This window comes from Bicyclus anynana, chromosome 23 (assembly GCF_947172395.1).
Source record: "Bicyclus anynana chromosome 23, ilBicAnyn1.1, whole genome shotgun sequence".
NCBI classification, from domain to species: Eukaryota; Metazoa; Arthropoda; class Insecta; order Lepidoptera; family Nymphalidae; genus Bicyclus; species Bicyclus anynana.
The window spans coordinates 4,723,410-4,742,195 of NC_069105.1; the positions used below are offsets into that span (position 1 = coordinate 4,723,410).

Consider the following 18,786-nt stretch of genomic DNA (forward strand, 5'->3'; position numbering starts at 1 on the left):
TCTTTCAGACAAATTGTAAACAAAACAGAAGTTCAAACGGACACGATTAAATGCATTTTTTATTAAATTATATAAATATAAAAGATCTATCAGCCCTACCCAAATGATTAAACACAGGCAGACAGCCTGTCCGACCTCGCCCGACTCTTATATTAAAACTAATTCATTAAAGGCAACTTTTAAGTGCCACCATTTGAGACTTTTATTAATTGACACGTACTTATGCTAAGTGGTATTTTAGATATATTTTTGCTACTTAGTGAGCTTAACCGTCTCAAAGTATCGTTATGGTCTAAATGATCGTAATTCTCACTTAATTTAGAGACAAATCTATTTTCAATATCTTTGATACGTGGTTGTTCGACATTTGTAACTCAAAGTTTGGATAACCCTAAACTTGATAACTCTACTTGGATGTAAAGAATCCTGTAATGGTAATGATAATTTTAAAGGATGTAAATATCCTAATTTATATAGTTTGTTATGAAACTTCACATAAACTGGGGCGCATACAACCCTCAACCCTTAATATTAAGTTATTTAGCTATCCAAATACTTCACAATAATGTAATAAAATTGTAATTGTAATTAAATAACTTTAGGTTTTTTCTTTGTATTAGTTCAATCATTGCATAACTAAAAATCCTTGAACATATCGCTGTGTGAAGTCTTTCGGTCTAAAAGACCAAAACAAAGTTATTTGTCACACAACACAGTACGAGCTAAGACAGACCTAATATCTACAAGGTCATCATTAATAACACTCATTGTTTAATTATTTTAATTGTAAATTACCTACCATATCGCTTTCATTTAGTAATTGCTTTTTATTGTACTTGCTCGGCGATAGGCGCGGCCTTAATCTTATTTTATAGTATTTAAACTAGCGGACGCCCGCGACTTCGTTCGCCCGTAGACCTCCTTAATCCGGCCCTATCGCAAAATCCCTTCTTAGCGGATACCTACTACCTCCCTGCAAAAATTCATCTTTGTACATCAAGTGATTTTTAGAAATTTCGTGATGAATGGCCTTTCGCATTTATATATTAAGATAATTCGAATATTGAATAGAAGCAGGCGTTACTTTGTGAATGTTTATAAAAATATTCATCATCATCAGCATATTTTAACGGCCCACTACAGGAGTCGCTCCCTCCTTATAGGAGAGGGGATATGGAGCTTACAGCCACCACGCTGCTCCAATGCGGGCTAGCGGATTCAACGTACACTAGACGGCTTGACGTGCTCTCTGAGGCATGGGGGTGTAACTCTACAAACCTGTAGTTGTACATAACATGTTTTACAAACTCTTCTAAAATATTTTCATTAAACTGATAATTTTTACTAAAAATATTACTTCTTTGTTTTGAAATTTACTACTTCTAAGATATTTTCAGTAAAAGTTCAAGCTCTGTAACTATTCTATGAGGTCATGATCCGAAGCCACAAAGACTAACCACTAGACCAACGAGACAGTCAACTATAAATAATAATTAATTGATTTACTTCGCTACTCGTATTATCCGCGAAAAACAGAGGAATCCAAGCGACAACATCGGACTGAAAATCGTTTCACCCCCGAAGCCGGACTATCCTCATGGAACTTTACAACGTTCCGATGCGAAACAGCCTCACTGTTGAGCACGAGTCGCCTCTCAGATTGTGAGGGATTAGGCCAATAGTCCACGCTGGCCTAATGCGGATTCACAGACTTCACAGACGTAGAGAGTTAAGAAAATTGTTAGGTAGGTTATGAATGCAGTTTTCGTCACGATGTTTTAAATTCACCGTTCGAGATACGCTCGTACATTCGTAGAGAATTTTCAGTCGCATCTAGGTGACGTTGTCGATTCGTCGGATAATAACAAAATAAATCAATTAGTCACTATACAACTAATATGATTCGGTTTGTAAACTGTTTAGTTGTAATACTTACCTACAGTTTACCTTCAATGTATTTGCATTTCTTTTAACAGCTTATACAGGTGATTTCAGGCGTGAATGACGCAGGCGGAGAGAATTGCTGAAGTAGAGCATCGGCACTATTTGTACTTACAAAACATAAGATAGGGTTATCATCTAACATTTAATAAACCTTCTTAGCTTTAATCATAGGTCTGTTTTTGTTTTTACCCCATAACGCAAAGAAGGGTCTATAAGTAGGTATATTTTGTGAAAAATGGATGAACAGAATTAATTGTATGTGGTTTCAGGAATAAGGTAAAGGCAGTTTAAATCAGATCAGATAAGCCAATCCAAAGATTTTGTATTTTTCATTAAATAAAAGAAATTACTGAAAAAAACGTCTTAGGTAATATTGGTTAACTTACTGACGGAAAAATTTTATTATATAATTTTATTGCAAGGAAAGCAAAATTTTAAATATATACCTATATTGTAGTAATTTAGGTTGTGCTGCAACTGCAATTTATGATTTAAATAAACTCATTGTGTGTTTTCTTTTTCACGAAATCTCAGGCTAGGTTTTTCAATGATAACTATCAAAGAACAGACTTTCAAGAAAATTAGTAGTCAATAGGAAAAAAACAATATCTTCGTATTAGTTATTTGCTATTGTTAACTGCCATATTATGTAATGTTAACTCGAAAATAAACAAAAACTATCTTTCAGTAAAATCAAAAGTTGGTAACCATACAAGGTTTCGTGCACTAACCCTGAGCACAGTGCCGCCTTGCATACCTCCTCGGCATTATCTGCGAGTTTAGAAGATTCCTTTTCCTATTCCGGCGCACTCTCGACCGCTTCTCACTCGTTACGCAGTTAGCGCCGCTTTCGCCGCCACTTCCAGCTATGATGCACTTTTTTACGCATTACCAGAACATTTCACGTCACTCCACCGTCCTTCGGTTCATTAAAAACTCCGTATTTGGGCATACGTCACTTACTCGTACATTATATGATTATTAATGAAATCGATCACAGATATCATTGTATGATGTAATATTGCTGTACCATCGTGCGCCATCTTCGTAGAGAACTTTGATGATCAATTTTGTGAAAATTTTTGTCCTTAGCTACTTTTTTTATTTCTTTGAAATTTGAAAATCTGTTGCATACAGCTATAGTAGATACTATATATAGTATAGTAGATATTAGTGCATCCTGTATCTACTAGCTGCAATTCAAAGCAAGCTTGATAACTAAAATTATGAAAATAACAATATCCTCAGCAGACCGCTTTCTTTGGCAGCTTCGTCGTAGATAGATATGAGCTCCAAAATCCTTCTCGTGTAATAAACTGAAAGGCCTAGCTCCTCTGTGGGCCATTATTTGATGATGATGGATGATAATGACAGTGATGATATAAATATATTACAAGTATTAACTAAATATTGATGACCATCATAACATCGAAGGAAAATCATTAATTTCTTAGAAGACTCTTTCGTTTTCCTAAACCATAGTTTCAACCATGTAGGTTTTACTTGTGATTAACATGTTGTCCATATACTAGCCATGGTAATCACTTGCCGGCGCACGTGCCGAGCACGGGAAAGTGTGCGCAATCACATTAGCCGCCGCCGGCCGGAAAGCGGAACGTTGCGTCACTGGCCACTGGCCACTGACCATCTGCTGAAGATGCTGCTTACTCGTACGATGCTCGTGTGTGGTCTACAATTAAGGCCCTGGTAGATGGCGTTTCTACCATAGCGTGAGAGTCCAAAGTCAATGGTAACGGTAGCATCTTTTGCAATATTACAATAGTTCACCTGTTGCTGACTCACATTGGTTATCAAATTAATGACTATGTATTTTTGTTTGATTGATTCACAGAACATAAAGCACCTTAACTGTTGATGTTATGGTATGTCACTAGTGCATCAACCTAAATGTTCTAAATTAAACCAATTATAAATATTAAAGCCTATGAGTATATTAAAATGTATTAATTTTATAATGATTTTAATAAATAACGGCGATTTATAAAATATTTACTATCACAATCAATGTATAGTCTATAGATACGTACACTTAATTTTTAAATTTAAATAGAGATTATGTAGCATATGATTACACTAATAAGTCAGAATGGCTAGATCGTAATTTTAATTGAGTGCTACATGGTCATTTATACTTAAATAAAAAACTATAAGTACCTTACTTGTTTACTACTTCGATCTGAGTACATCACAGACAATTTAATTAAGGCATTAATTTTAATAATAATTTATTAATTGTGTCAGATCAAAACATTTGCATATCGCGCCGAGCTTCAATGAAGAGATACCTTTCCAGTTGTTAGACTTCATTATGAAAGAAGTGGATGGAAGCTAACGGTCAGGTGCCGTCACTGTTACTGGGTCACTGTCGACGATTGTCATGACAGACAACAAAGCGTATAGACTATAGTGTAGTGGACCCGTCTCATGTATGGATTAATAATAAATTCAAAATCCAATTAGAATGGTGCTCTGTAACGATTATGAGAACTTTAAATAAACTTTGCGATATTGTGATTTTGGGATATGTGAAAAATGGAATTAGCAGACATGAATAACCTCACGAGACATGATGTGACGTGGAGGGTAGCAGCGACTGTGTATGTATCATTTATTTTGTGGTAGAGAAAACACCTCGAGCAGGTCCCAGGACTTGTGTCTTTGGGAGTAGGTTTAAGAGATCCCTTTAGAATGCATCAACACTCACATCCCTTCCCGATTTGTTAAATAATTTATGACTTAACTTAACAAAAGATATTTAACTTTGACATTGTATGTTTGTATTGTAACGTAATTTCGTATCAATTTTTACTAACTTAAAAATTTGGGGCGGTGTGATGTAGCGTGCCTTATATTCAATCACAAATACCGTTTGCAGTGAACCCTAAGCAGGCAAACTGCTAGGTAAACATTTTCTGTAAGAACGTTCGCTTCGATGTGAAGTTAAGGCAGTCGTTCCTAACTCGTCTATATCAACGCTCGTGTTCTAGTATTCATTAACCAGTCCGCTTAAGTAAGACATTTTATATACTTTAAATTTATATTATTCGTGTGTATCAATAAACGTTAATTAGTTCGTCTACTTGGTTTATTATTGGATTCCTGACAGAGGCACGCAATAACCTTCTTTAGCCCATCAATCTATCAAATCAATTACGACATAAACATCTACTATAATAATCAATAATTTTAACAAAAAAGATTACTAATAATTACAACATAAAACATTATCGCAAAAAAAATCGCGACTGGCAGAGTGACGGTGTCTACGTTGTCTAACAAACAACTGAGCCCAAGTTATAACAACGAACTTGTCTCATAGTCTTATTTCGTATTGCCAAATGTTTTTTTTTATTACAATTACATGTATGTTTGCGAGGAGGGATATAGGTATTATAAAGTTGGACAAGAACGACCTTATACAGTTTGTAAATAATAAAATTCCAAGTTGATCCTTTAGTTCCATTCCCTAGAGATGAGCAAACAGTAGTAGGTCACCTAACAATGGTAGGTCTTGCTCCCTTACAAAAACACCTCATCAAAAATAACAATCGTTACATTGAGTCACAACTATTTATTTTTAGATCGTAGTAATAAAAAATGGCGCTGTACTGCCGACAGAGCCTCCTACACCAAAAGCGGAGTGCGACTCACTCGGACGCGCCAGATTATCTGATAACACATTCAGACTGCGTGTAGAAAGTCTCTTATGGTCAGAGCAACACTATTCTGTGCCCTATTCCCTTGGCTTAAGGTCGATCGTCTTGTTGTTCAACGCTCCATTTCAGTGAGAGATTATGTGAGGTCGATTACATAAAAGTACCCTTATACGAAACAGAACGTGGTTTATGAGTTGCGCGGCTATGAAGTGTCCCAGTAGACTGTTGCTATTTCTGACCCACGACGTGTTGTAGACGTAAAAGATTCACTCGACAACAGCAAACTTAATTAAAGTTTATGTTTAATCGTAATGAATCCCACGAAAAACAATAATAAAATGGCACCATGTTTAAAAATCATCTCGCACAGAGTTTTCTGTGTGAGATGATTTGGGATTGATTTTTAAACATGGTACCATTTTATTAATGTTTTTCGTGGGAATCTCATGAAAAAAACTTGGTCAAAGGCCTAGTTCGGAGTTCGGACTACTTTAGTATTTTAGTCGAGTACGAACGATTTTTGGGCGGTAAATCCAAAAATTATTCGTAAAATAGGCACAGTAACTGCCTAGTTTATTTAGAAGTTAATCTGCGTCTTCACATTATAAGGTCGTACTACTGAGAGGTTGATTTTGAAACACATTAAAATCTCTTGAAAAATTATATAGTATCCCATACCTTGGTGACTCGAAGAGCACGTTAAGGATCTAGATAAGGATCTTGGTCATTAACGTCATTAATGATAAAAGTATAAAACTTCCTTAAGCCTGTCAACCCGATGCAATTTAGCAGTTTAAAGCTACAAATCCTCTCTATAGAGAACCATAAAAATAGACTAAGTAACGGGCCAAATAGTAGTGAATTACGTAGGTACTCGCAAACTGCTTATAGCATGCGAATTTGCATAAGCCATTTTGATAACGTACGTGTGTTTAGTAAAACATTAGGTGTTAATCTAGTAACCTGCTCTACTTACATATGCAATTAATATGTACCTATTTGTAATATATTTATGTTAAATACACTAGAATTGAATGTCATAATAAAGTCTTGTAATTGACTATCGCAACTTTGTCAGTACGAAATACATGTAAATCAGTAATTTATAATTAATTCAATATGCTAATGTGATAAAATAACGACTAATAGATGGATATATGATATAACATATGGATGTATAATGACATTATAATTATTTTTATCATTCAGTTCGTGGCAACCCTTCGAGAAACACTGTTAAAGTTGTTTTAACGGTGTTTCTCGAAGCGTTTCGAGCAGAATCTGTAAGTTCTGCCTAATTATATGTCAACTGTCTACTGTTTTAAGTTTCTGTCAGCTGGGTTTCTCATGGTATCCCGTAGAAATTATCAAATAACGTTGGGTACCTTGACAATTGAGGCTATATAAACCTGCTACCTACCAAAGGCACCAGGGTTCAAAATCTATGGTTGCCTACCGTATACCATTGGAGGAGCATATTCTGCCAAACTTTCAGTTCTTTTATACTATTGAATAGGGTCTGGCCATGTAACATATTATTATTAGGATTAAGAATCTGTGCTTAGTAATATGTTGGCAAAATTACTGCGTGTTTACACGGTTAGCTTTAGCATGTGTGGACTATTCACTCATTTGTTGTTTATTAACAATCTATTAAAATAAACATCAAATCAACTGGGAAATATCATCTATATGTAATACTGTGATATCCACGAAGGGTATTCTGTAGGCACTGGATGACTTTTATGTTACATAATAATCTCAGTTTCGTATATTTCAACTAACATAGTCAAAAGTGCATCAAAAAGCGGATATTAAAGAGGTCAATGATATTATGTCAACATGTAGCGGAAACTTTTGTTTTATAATTCGACTGCAAAACTGTGGATGTTACTAATTAAGAATAGGTAATGTTGGTCCTCGGGTTGTCAAACATTTTATAATTTCCTATTTCGATATCTTATTAAAAATGTTAGTGAATTGTGTTCGACAGATATCGTTTATACTAAGTACATTACTTAACAATACCGGAGAAGTACAGCATTGCTGTGGTTTGGCACAGAACAAGTGTCCTACCGAGTGTCTCTTGATCGGCAAAGAAGTACAGCAAATAGCACACAGAACAAAAAAGCGCCAGCCAGCGCTGAGTTGCGCGCACGCATGTGGTTCAGTGGAGCGCTCGTGTACACGTGACGTCAGCAGCGCATCTGCATACAGACGGTGCTCCCTCGTGTGACGTATTGTGATCGGTTCCCAGCGCACGCAACCTACTGACTCCACACTCCGCAGCGCTGGGAACGTGTCACCACCAAATGATCAGTGATCGCAGTTTTTTTAACCCTTAACTTGACAGAGTGACTGCGCTACAAATACCTTTTATCTAAGTGGTAGTTGCGTGCTGTTGAGCTGCAAACTTCTTCTATTTACACGCCCTGATATGCTCTCGCTTTTTACAGTACTTATACTTTTTATCTGATTGGAGACGTAAAAATATAGTAACTAGATATTTAATACAATTTTAGCCAAGTTAAGAGTTAATTTATTTGGGTATTATTATTAAGTATAAGTAATTCTCTACTCACCACTGGTCAAAACTTGGGTTGGTTCATTCTCCGCGAGCAACGCGAAACTGTAACAAAAAATAAAAATATTAAAAATTTTAAATCTATACTTAATATTATAAAGCTGAAGAGAGAAGAGAGAAGTTGTTTGGTTGATCGCGCTAATCTCAGAAACTACTGGTCCGATTCGAAAAATTATTATTTCAGTGTTAGATAGCCGATTTATCGAGGAAGGCTATATATTATCCCCGTATTCCTACGGGAACGGTAACCACGCGGTTGAAATTGCGCGGCGTCAGCTAGTTGCTTTATATGTTTATGACAGTCTGGAGACCGATTTCTAATTAGGTCAATTTAGGAATGTTCTAAATGAGATGCTCCGTCATTGTTATAATTTTGTACTTAATGCCAAGCTTAGGAAAACGGAATACTTTTTAAATATTTATATCATTGAAAAGACTAAAATATTCTAAGTATCTACGCAATTCCCTTGCTGTTTTGATAAAAACTATCTACAAAGTATTAGAAAACATAAAAAAGGTAAATGAAATCAGTTAAATCCTTCTTAAATCGTACATTGTGATGCTATGATTATGGGAACTACAGAACAATTTCTATACATTTTACGTGGTTGTTTACTAAGAATTAACGAATAAATGCAACAGTTAACAAATGTCGTGTCTTTAGGGTTACGAAACAAACGTTCTACTGGCGGTAGGTAAAGACAGGCTTATCTAAATAAGCTAACATCTTGACCCGATCTGACCGCCGCCCGCTCGATACCGCGGCAGATAGGTCTACCGCTTTCTCTGTTATCTCCTCTATGAACCTAATCTGGTTTAGTTTGATCATGTAACCTAATAAACTATGCACTAGGTTTTCTACTTTATTTAAAAATATGTTTTTTTTAAATCTCATATACTAGTATAATTTGGACTATACCAAATTATACTAGTATTTTTACCAAGAACAAAACTTACGACAAAATTTCAATAAATAATCAACGAATTTGTTGATTATAATAGTTTTTTGTCAGGAGAATTCAGTCAATGGTCTTATAGCGAAAAGCTTCGACTAACACCTTAGGAAGCTTTCGGTCAAGGGTCGGATACAGAAAGAAGTTCTGTTATCCTTGAGACGGCGCGTATTGTGAGGAGGTTGCTCACTCTGCAGCCTTAACTACCGGTTGCTTAGGCACTCAAATGACTCGCTTCGCGGCTGATTTCGCAGCGGGAAGGTTGATTTTTTTTTACAAATTTTTTAATAGTGCTTGTATTAAATTTTGTATTTTTTTATTATATGACAGAACAATAATGTCTGAATAATGACGTCTCGACGTATTCTTCGAGACAGAGGTGTAGACAACCAAGTTTCCAACTCCGAACTGCTAAGAATTCAAATAAATTATAACTCGAACACTCCTGTGACCTCATGAATCGAAGCTTCATAGTTTTATACCACCAACTTACCAAAGTAGTTATAACACTGGTCTGCACGTGAACCCGGCGAGAGTGAAAACTGTTTACCATACTGACATTGGAAATGACCCGGCAATTTCCCTATGCCATAAATTATGTGGAATGCACCTGAGCACAGACCACTGCTCCTGAATTATTCAAAGCACGAATCAAAACAAAAAACTTACATACTACCTATGTAATGTATGTATGTATGTGATGCTATCAATATAATACCAGTAGACATAACTTACAATAGGTCGTAAGGATTCATTTTAGCTTGATGACTGTGCATATTTCAGCTTGATGTTTTTGCATGTTTAAGCGTGACGAGTTTGCATACTTTAGTTTGATGATTTAGCATTATTTCGGATACTCGTAGAAGCAATCGTTGCTTTGCGGAAATTCATGTTTTACAATTAAACATTGTTGAGTTAATTACGATGCCCTTATATAACGAGAGTTATTATATTATGTATCTCAGTGAACGATTCAAAACATTAAGAATGGCAATGATTTTTCGCTTTTGCGATCGTCCTAATCGGTAATTTCAATGAAATGACGTTAATTAACGTCGAAAAAACCTTACCACTTCCCACGTCCTCTACTGTACTAACGCCACTTGATTCTTACATCAAGTGGCGTTAGTACAGTAGAGGAGTACAGTAGAGTGTCGTCATTAATTCGTTGAATTAACCACATTAGATGTTACACGATGATGTGAGACTCAATAGGTTCAAGGTATACTTAAGCATGCTAAATTTTAAGCTGGTTATATCTGTAATGTAGGTGATGTCTACCAGTTATAGGTTAATATGAGCGGCCTTGGGTATCAGTAACACGTAACACGCTAAGCGGCTGTTGACATGAACGAAATTGCACATGGAGTGACGTGCGGTCGGCGCGCCAAGTTTTCCCATTTTCTTTGATGGAAAGCAATTTCGAATTTCCACGCAACCTTGTCTTGCATGAGTTCAGGTCATCAAATTATCTAGCTGTACCTGTATTAGGTAATGTACGGTTAACCATTATTTTTTAGCATTATTGCCCACTGTGTCACTACTATTAGATAGGTATCTACTAAGTTTATTTTTGAGCCAATTTCCGTATGATTAATGAAATATCTCATTTTATATATCTATTAAGACTGACAGTCACTATTTACTAATACTAATTAGTCAAGAGATTGTTAGGCATATCCTTTAGTATATTCATCATAATCATTATCAGCCGATAGACGTCCACTGCTGGACATAGTTCTCTTGCATGGACCTCCAAATACAACCGTCTCGAGCCGCCAGCATTTAGTGGCTTTAGTTTATCACCTAACCCATAGTAATTATTAGAAAATACAGATCTAGACATTACATGGCGACAATATAGATTTAGAAACCTAAGGTGATTTTACCAAAACGCCTTGAAACCTGTTTTTCCAAAAGTCACCATTCTCCAAAGTCTATAATTGCAAAACGTACTTGTATTGTAGAAGCATCTGACGAACTTTACGTTTTTATAAAATAAAATCCTGGCCACACCGGCTCTTGCTCTCCGCGAGCAAACAAATACAGGAGCTTTTTCAGTTTTGAACAAAATAACTAAATGTTATTTAAGTAATAACTGCTGACGTTCACTCTCCACGATTACATGTAATTAAATAATTAGTGTGGATGCCGACACTGCGCGGATAATTAGCCATCGATGCTGCTTTATGTAAACTGTTTCACTGTCTGCACTACACGCAGTGCAATACTTAATTACCTGACAACCGTTTCTCAACACAACAACAAATATAGGGCAGTTGGGAAAAGGAACAGAAATAATTCTAAAGCCTTTAGGCAATAATAAAATTATGGGCTGTACAATAATTATGGGGAGAAATAGTTAAACAACACAAGGTGATTGAAAGATAGTAAAAAACTACTACAAATCGGTTATCGTTCGATGGTATGGTGCACTTGCCAGGAGTAACATTACCATAAAATATTAAAGTCGAATTGATATCTCACCACCCTACCTTTACGTATTTAGGAGTCGGTGAAAAATCCTTCTCATATTTCCCTTCAAAGGCTAGCCCTCGAACACTCAAGACCGGCGTGAAGGGTGCGGCGATTGTTAGCGGTGTAATCAGAGACAAGTAGCACTCTTACAAGTGTAAAACCGAAAATAAACATAGACGAGGCGAGGGAGAACCTTCTCCCTACACATCAGGGTAAGACAAAAGCTAGGCCCTCAGGGTACCTACTCTACAATCTCTACTACTTATAGATGGATTACTCTTACGCGCAATGAAACCACTCCGAAATATAAGATAGCAACCTTGAGTTTTGAATTCATTTGTTGAATATTGAAGTACAGCTATGCATTTATGCAATATCTTGTTAGATTTATTTGGTTTTTAGTTTTTATTTCTTTTACTAATAACGAGGGTTATTTATTGACAATAGTAAATATTGTTAATAAGTAACCGTCGGGTCACGACGTCCACAGTTTGAAGTCGGGTCAGTGATAAGCTAATCGTCGTTTCTTTCTTGACATTCTCAGCTCGGAGTAGGGAAGTTGGCGGCCTTACCATAGTTTTTTTTATTCTTTACAAGTTAGCCCTTGACTATAATCTTACCTAATGTTACATAAGTGATGATGCGATGCTAAGATGGAAGCGGACTAACTTATTAGGAGGAGGATGATAATCCACACCCCTTTCGGTTTCTACACGACATCGTACCGGAACGCTAAATCGCTTGGCGGCGCGCTAAATCCACCGCGGACACGAGCGTCCTGCAGATGCATAATGCCTCTTTTGTGACAGTTAAAGTAATGATGATGATCGTAGTGATAATGATGATTAACAGTGAACAATCGCAAATATAATAAATTAAATTATTTAACGTTTCATACTTATAACTTTAGGAACTAACAATACTCAACACTTGCGAAGACACGCATCACTTACCTTGCATAACTCCGTAAGAAATTAATACATATAAACCCTCCAGAGTGTTACAGTTAGTTGAGCAATTAATTATCAAGTCAAACCTTCTTCCGTGAATAGAATATGTATGCAAGCAGTTAAAGATAAACTAGTTGACACTGATTTGCCAAATATCCCTAACATAAACGTTCATTGAAGTGATATAATTGCCACGTTGGTTAATAGTTAAAACTCAAATGTTATTCTAACACTTTTACGTGGATAATAATACAAACTCAACCGCGTGATGCGCAAGTACTGTGTGGCTGACTCAATTGTTTGCACTGATTACAGAATCTGAATGTTATGCTTAATTATTTTCGGTTCGACGACTACGGTATTACTTTCATCGAAAATAAATTTCATGGTTTGCACTCCGCTTCAGATCGGTTGTTGAACGTAATCATGAGAAGTGTTACATCAACAAATTAAGAAGCGATCTTCAAACTATGTTGTTGACCTGGCTAAAAAGTACATTTTTTCTGAGTACAATTCTCTATCTAATTATTACATCTGTTTCAATGATGAACTTCGTAATCTAGTCATTATCGGCATGTCTACCTGTTTAGAGGGAATTTGCAGGTTAACATTAACCCACGCAGGGAACGATGCAGCTACTTTGCCGCTCCGGGCAAAGATAAATTATGCCGCCCTTTACATACACTAAAAATACTTTTTTTATTATAATTTTAGTATATTATTAGAATAGTATAGTTTTTGGTACCTAGTTTGTTATTTAGAAATACTAACGTTGAAAGAAATAAAATAAGTCTGCTGGAGAATAACTGAATTTTGTCCAACTTATTTTTTTTTTCAGCGGGGCAAATTCCCCGCTTGACTAAATGAGTTTTTTAACTTTCCTGTCGAGCTTACCAAATCAGTACGGGACTTGGAAATTATAAAACTCTTCAATAACCATAGAGCTAGGCAATTCACAATCTGCTAGGTTGTAGCAATAGTCGTAAAAATGTCTATATCCAGGCAAGCCACTATTTACTCGTGTATGAATAAAACATGGTGACACTTGCAGTTTTAGCGCGACTGCACGCCGCACGCCTTCTAAGGCTCTACGTCAGGCTCGTAAACCTGTCACTCGCGAATTATGGACGAACTTCATCGCTCGTCCTTAAATTAATTCGCCTTTACCTCACTTGGGTAATGGAAAAGAGGTTTCGACCGACTAATGAATCAATTCATTCAAGCCATTGACAATTTCATCAGTGTGCAGGGGCCGGGTGTCAACTGCACAATCCGATATGGTCCGTGACGTGCAGAAGGTCTTTAACTAGGGCAGACACCTACAGGCAGGTTGGTAATTTAGAAAAAATCATAATCTGTACCTACGAGTATAATATAGATTGTTATTCTTAGAATCTAGTTAACATATTATTATCAAGGCACATACAAGAGACCAAACTGTTACGGATTAGTGCAGCCCCTGTAGGAACACGGGAATAAAATAGTGGTGAAATAATTTTGAAAATAATTTTTAGTGGTTTCGAAACTTATCATAACAAACAAACAAAAACTCAAATCTTTCCTCCAAACATTACAATCGTACTTTTTCTTTTTAGGTAATTTGGATGATTTGGATTCTCTCTAGGTGTTAAACTCCGTGTTGTTGACCTCCGCTACTTACATCTCTACTCATATGTTTAAAAGTAAAGTACTTGTAGTATTATGTATTCCGTGGTACAAGTTAATTGAAATGGCGATCTCATGGCACTAAGTGCGATGTTATGACAACGAGTTCCGAGTTGCGAGGAGATGTTTCGCAAATACTGTGATTGTTCGCTCCACTTGCAGCAAACTGCGCCAAATATTAGCATTCTGCCGCAGCGCTGTGTGGACTGAGACCTGCGAGAGCCACACATTCCTTTACTTTATAAAGGCTTGTCAGTCTAGGTTTCCACCATTACGTAAGTACGGTAGCTAGTTGTGGAGCTTGGACTTTGGTGGCTTTGAAAAATAGTAAGTTTTAAGGGCCCTAATTATGTATCTCGGTGTACCATTCAATTAATGTGTCACTACTTTGTATTTTCGTTTAAGTGATCATTTAAAACAGTTATTTCAACGAAATAAGCTGCACTGCACCGTTTTATATTAAATCACCACTCATTCGTTCGGCTCACGGCACTGAACACGGAAACAGCTCTTAACTTTCATGCGCCATTTTTATGAAACGTAAATGCAGTCTATATTATGTCGCTGGTCTACTTCAACTGAAATTAACAAAAAAAAAATATTTTATGTCAGCTTCAATACAATCGTTTTAAAAAACGATTAAAAATCAAACTTTAAAGATCTGTAACGAGCTGCTACGAAGATAATTGTGTCGACTAGAAGCAAGATTCTTCGTAATATCTTCGTTATGAAAATGATCAAGTTTTATACTAGGACAACTAAGGATTTCTACCCTTGAAATCTGCTACCTTCCAAATCCACCATGGTCTATACTACCTATAACAACTTGGTCTGACTCTCAACTCTCAATGGTAAAGATGCCGAACTAAGTAATTACCGGGTCACGGTTCGATAACCTAACCTAACCTAACATGGCCTTTTTCGACTAGTTGGAGGGGGATGGGAATATTAGTCATATTTAGAAGATATGGCAAAATTAAAAAAAAAATCAGCCTTCATACCATGAGGTATGTCCGGCCATTGCAGGCTTTGGTTCTATTACGTGTTCATTACTAAACTATTACTTCATATTTTGTGGATAGTACATTATGTTTATTTAAAGAGTTACTTTAATTATGCTTTTAACATTTAGGTCATATTGTTTTATAGTTGTTACAGTCGTATGAATGTAAGTTGCTTGTTTGTTTGTTTTCACGCTTCTCACAGTGTACGATCATCAAGTTATAATTTTGCGTAATAACACTTCCATAGCGGTACAGAAAAGAACATAAGGGTATATTTCATCCAGAAAAATGTACGCATCAAAAGATTAACAAAAATTACTTTCAAAATGTAGAGCAGATATAATTATTTATCTCGTTGTCGTCAGGCATAAAATTGAGTGACAAAATCTGCATTACTGCAGACTGCAGACGAAGTCGCAGGAACAAGCAAGTGTTCAATATTTTGTGTTGGTTTAAAATAGTTACCTATTTCTATTTCGATCCGTCATTATAAATCGTGTTTTGGGAAACCATATTTCTTAACAGCAAAATTATCAGTTTTCGTTTGTGAGTGAGTGAGAAAGTGATGAAAAAAAGTGAGAATTGATTGTTGAATTAATTAATTTATTTTAAGTGAGGATGTAAAAAAGCAAAAGTTCACTTTTTAATATCTTGGTACTTATCTACAACACAAGGACTCGAAAAATTGTTTTAATTTAGATAGCTCTCCGTTCAGTATGAAACTAGATGAAATTTCATTGACCCCCGCTCACGAATCGTGAACCCACATTTATTTGTTACGACAACCGGTTGAGTGTCCCATGGACCCTTGGGGGTCCACCTGGAATACTGGGAACCAAAGATCTACATCAATGACTTACTGATAAATGTTATTCTACACAGCTTAGCAGTTTACTAATTCACTTGTATCCTAATCAAACGTTTAATAACAAACTTCTTTGATATGTATCTATTAGACACGCCTTTGTTGTATCAATTTAATAGTGCATTTGCTACGTGATCTGCTACATCACGATTATGACACTGCTCCTGTGAGTCACACACAACGCGTGCGTGACGTGTGATCGAGTCGCTGATATCGGAATTATTTGAAAGGCAAGGTCAAATACTTCACTTTCTACCTTTACAGTAATAACAGTCATATTCATAGCTGTGACTTACTGGAAACTGGCGTGCTAACTGGATTTCGGATTTTAAACTCCTCCTTAATTCTTTTAAATATGTAAACTTAATTATTGCAAAGTTAGTATGTATTATTCTTAATAAGCTGTCCAAATATATCCCCAAATAGAACTTCCAGGAAAAAATAAATAAAAATGTTATTTCTACAGCTACGAACCTACAATATAATTTCTAGATCATGAATTTACTAATTGCTAAGTTTAATTAACTGATGATCACTCACTATATTATTTTAATTGCAAACAAAAATCGATCAAGATGATGTAAATGAGGACAATAATATATAATATAAATAAATCTGTTTAGTGCCAGCTCTTCTTTGGTAGATTTTGCCTTTTGAACCAGTGCAGACCAGCAAGACAAACTACAGTTTCTAAAAGTGCCCGAGTACTTGTAAGTAAGCTCACTTGAACTAATTATAGTTGAAAATCATAAAACGTCCAAATTTAATCATTGTGACAAATTGAAATTAAATAATGACATAAGTAGGGCTGACTGTATGAACTAGCAAGTACCAATGCAGTTCAACACGTAACTTGGTGTTACGACTTAACCATTGTGAGCAAAACCGATCGGTTTGGACATCGAGAATGTTAACAAATGAAAACAAAAATCCTGCAATGGATGTTGAAAGCAAGAGTATCGGAAGTTGGGAAATAATGTTCTCTCGGAACAAACGTCCAAACATTTAACGTTTACGATGTTATTAGTTGAGACACTCAAGATACACTACAGTTTCAATAGACGCTATGTTAAAATCAACAACATCCCTTGGAACAGTCAGAGATATTGTTAAAATGTAAGTTTTAATAATTATTAGTAGGACTTTTATGTTATCGTATCCCTTTGCTATTAGAGGCAGACTCGGTTATCGACGACATCAACAACATTATTAACTTTGCTGGCAAAAATTGGTTACAGACGGCAAAAGACCGACCAAAATTTATTACTGAAGGCAAAAGACCGACAGACCGACCGACTGGCAGAACTTGAAGGAGACCTTCGCCGCAAATTGTTCTTCTTTTAAATAATAAAAAACCAAAGATCATTTAAAATAACTGTAACAAAATTAGTACAATTGGTGACTGATCGAGATAAAAATTATGAAGTTCTTAGAAACAGTAAAAGGCCCTTTTTATTTTGTTCATTTGACTAGTGATTGATTTTTAACCCGCGACGCAAAAAGAGGGGTGTTATTAGTTTGACGTGTCTGTCTGTCTGTCTGTCTGTTTGTCAGTCTGTCTGTGGAATCATAGCTTCCGAACGGATGAAGCGATTTCAATTTAGTTTCTGTAATACTTATGTAGTAACATAAATTACACAAGTCGCATAACTTTAACAAAAGCAAAGAATACATGTACAAGAAAAGCTTTTTAAGCTACTGAATATAATAATTGAGTTTATTTTGTAGCTTGATTTAGCTGGAATAAGGAATGAGCTTTAATCGAAATATCAGCGCGGTATCCTTAAGGACACTGCAATATGCTGAGTGGTGACCCTTTTAGGATCACATCATGCAAGTTGCAATGTATTTAATTTATTCTTTTTTTTTTCTCTCTTTTCTTTGTATGATGTGTATTCTGAATAAACTTTTCTTTCTTTTTTCTTTCTTTAAAAAGCTTTTAATTACATACGTACATAATATTTATACTTTACACATTTATATGCGCATGCGCCGGCAGTCGGCACAGTCATATGTTAATGAGTATGGTCGCGTGCGCGCGCCCGCTTTCAAATACTTGCGCTAAGTAATGACTTACTCAACAGATTAGTCTAGCAGATACATACCATGTGCATTTTATTACTGGACTAGTTAAATCATACGCAGAATAACTATTTTATAGCACTGTAGTCGCAGCAGTAAGGATTATAACTATGTGTAATGTAGTTATGCGTAAAAACATAGTTTTTTTTGCCAGATCAGAAGGCATAAAGCATTCCATTTCTTCCATCCATTGATTACTTAAGTAAATATTTTCATATTTTTGGAGTTACGTCGTCCTGTATTCGATATTTTGTCAAACATGCCCATTAATCACAGCCGTCAATGGCGGCATTGTTTCACAGCCTTCAGCTTTATACGAGTGGTTTCAGTTTCAGCATTGCTGCGTACGTGCTCGTGCTGTCAACAGCGCAGCCTTGAGGTTTATGCGCACTACGGTTATGTAAATAATATAACGAGTATAAAGGTACCTTCACACTGGAGGCGTTTAACTGATGTATAATAAATAATGTCCTCACATTTCATCCACCGGCCGACGGCTAATAAACGTACAATGGGTATTCATATACGCCACAATCCATTTAAAAGGGAATTAAGAGCTTAGACACATCATGCTGTACCAATGT

The 18,786-nt window shown here is 35.9% G+C and overlaps 1 protein-coding gene across 3 annotated transcripts in view; it reads right to left on the reverse strand.

The window, feature by feature from the left end:
• LOC112053706 (GAS2-like protein 1) overlaps positions 1 to 18,786 on the reverse strand; it is a 90,775-nt gene that overhangs the window by 41,503 nt on the left and 30,486 nt on the right. For all 3 annotated transcript variants that reach the window (XM_052888756.1, XM_052888754.1, XM_024093211.2), the window contains exon 2: positions 8,204 to 8,250. The gene's annotated coding sequence lies outside the window, so the exon portion shown is untranslated. The remainder of the gene's footprint in view (positions 1 to 8,203; positions 8,251 to 18,786) is intronic.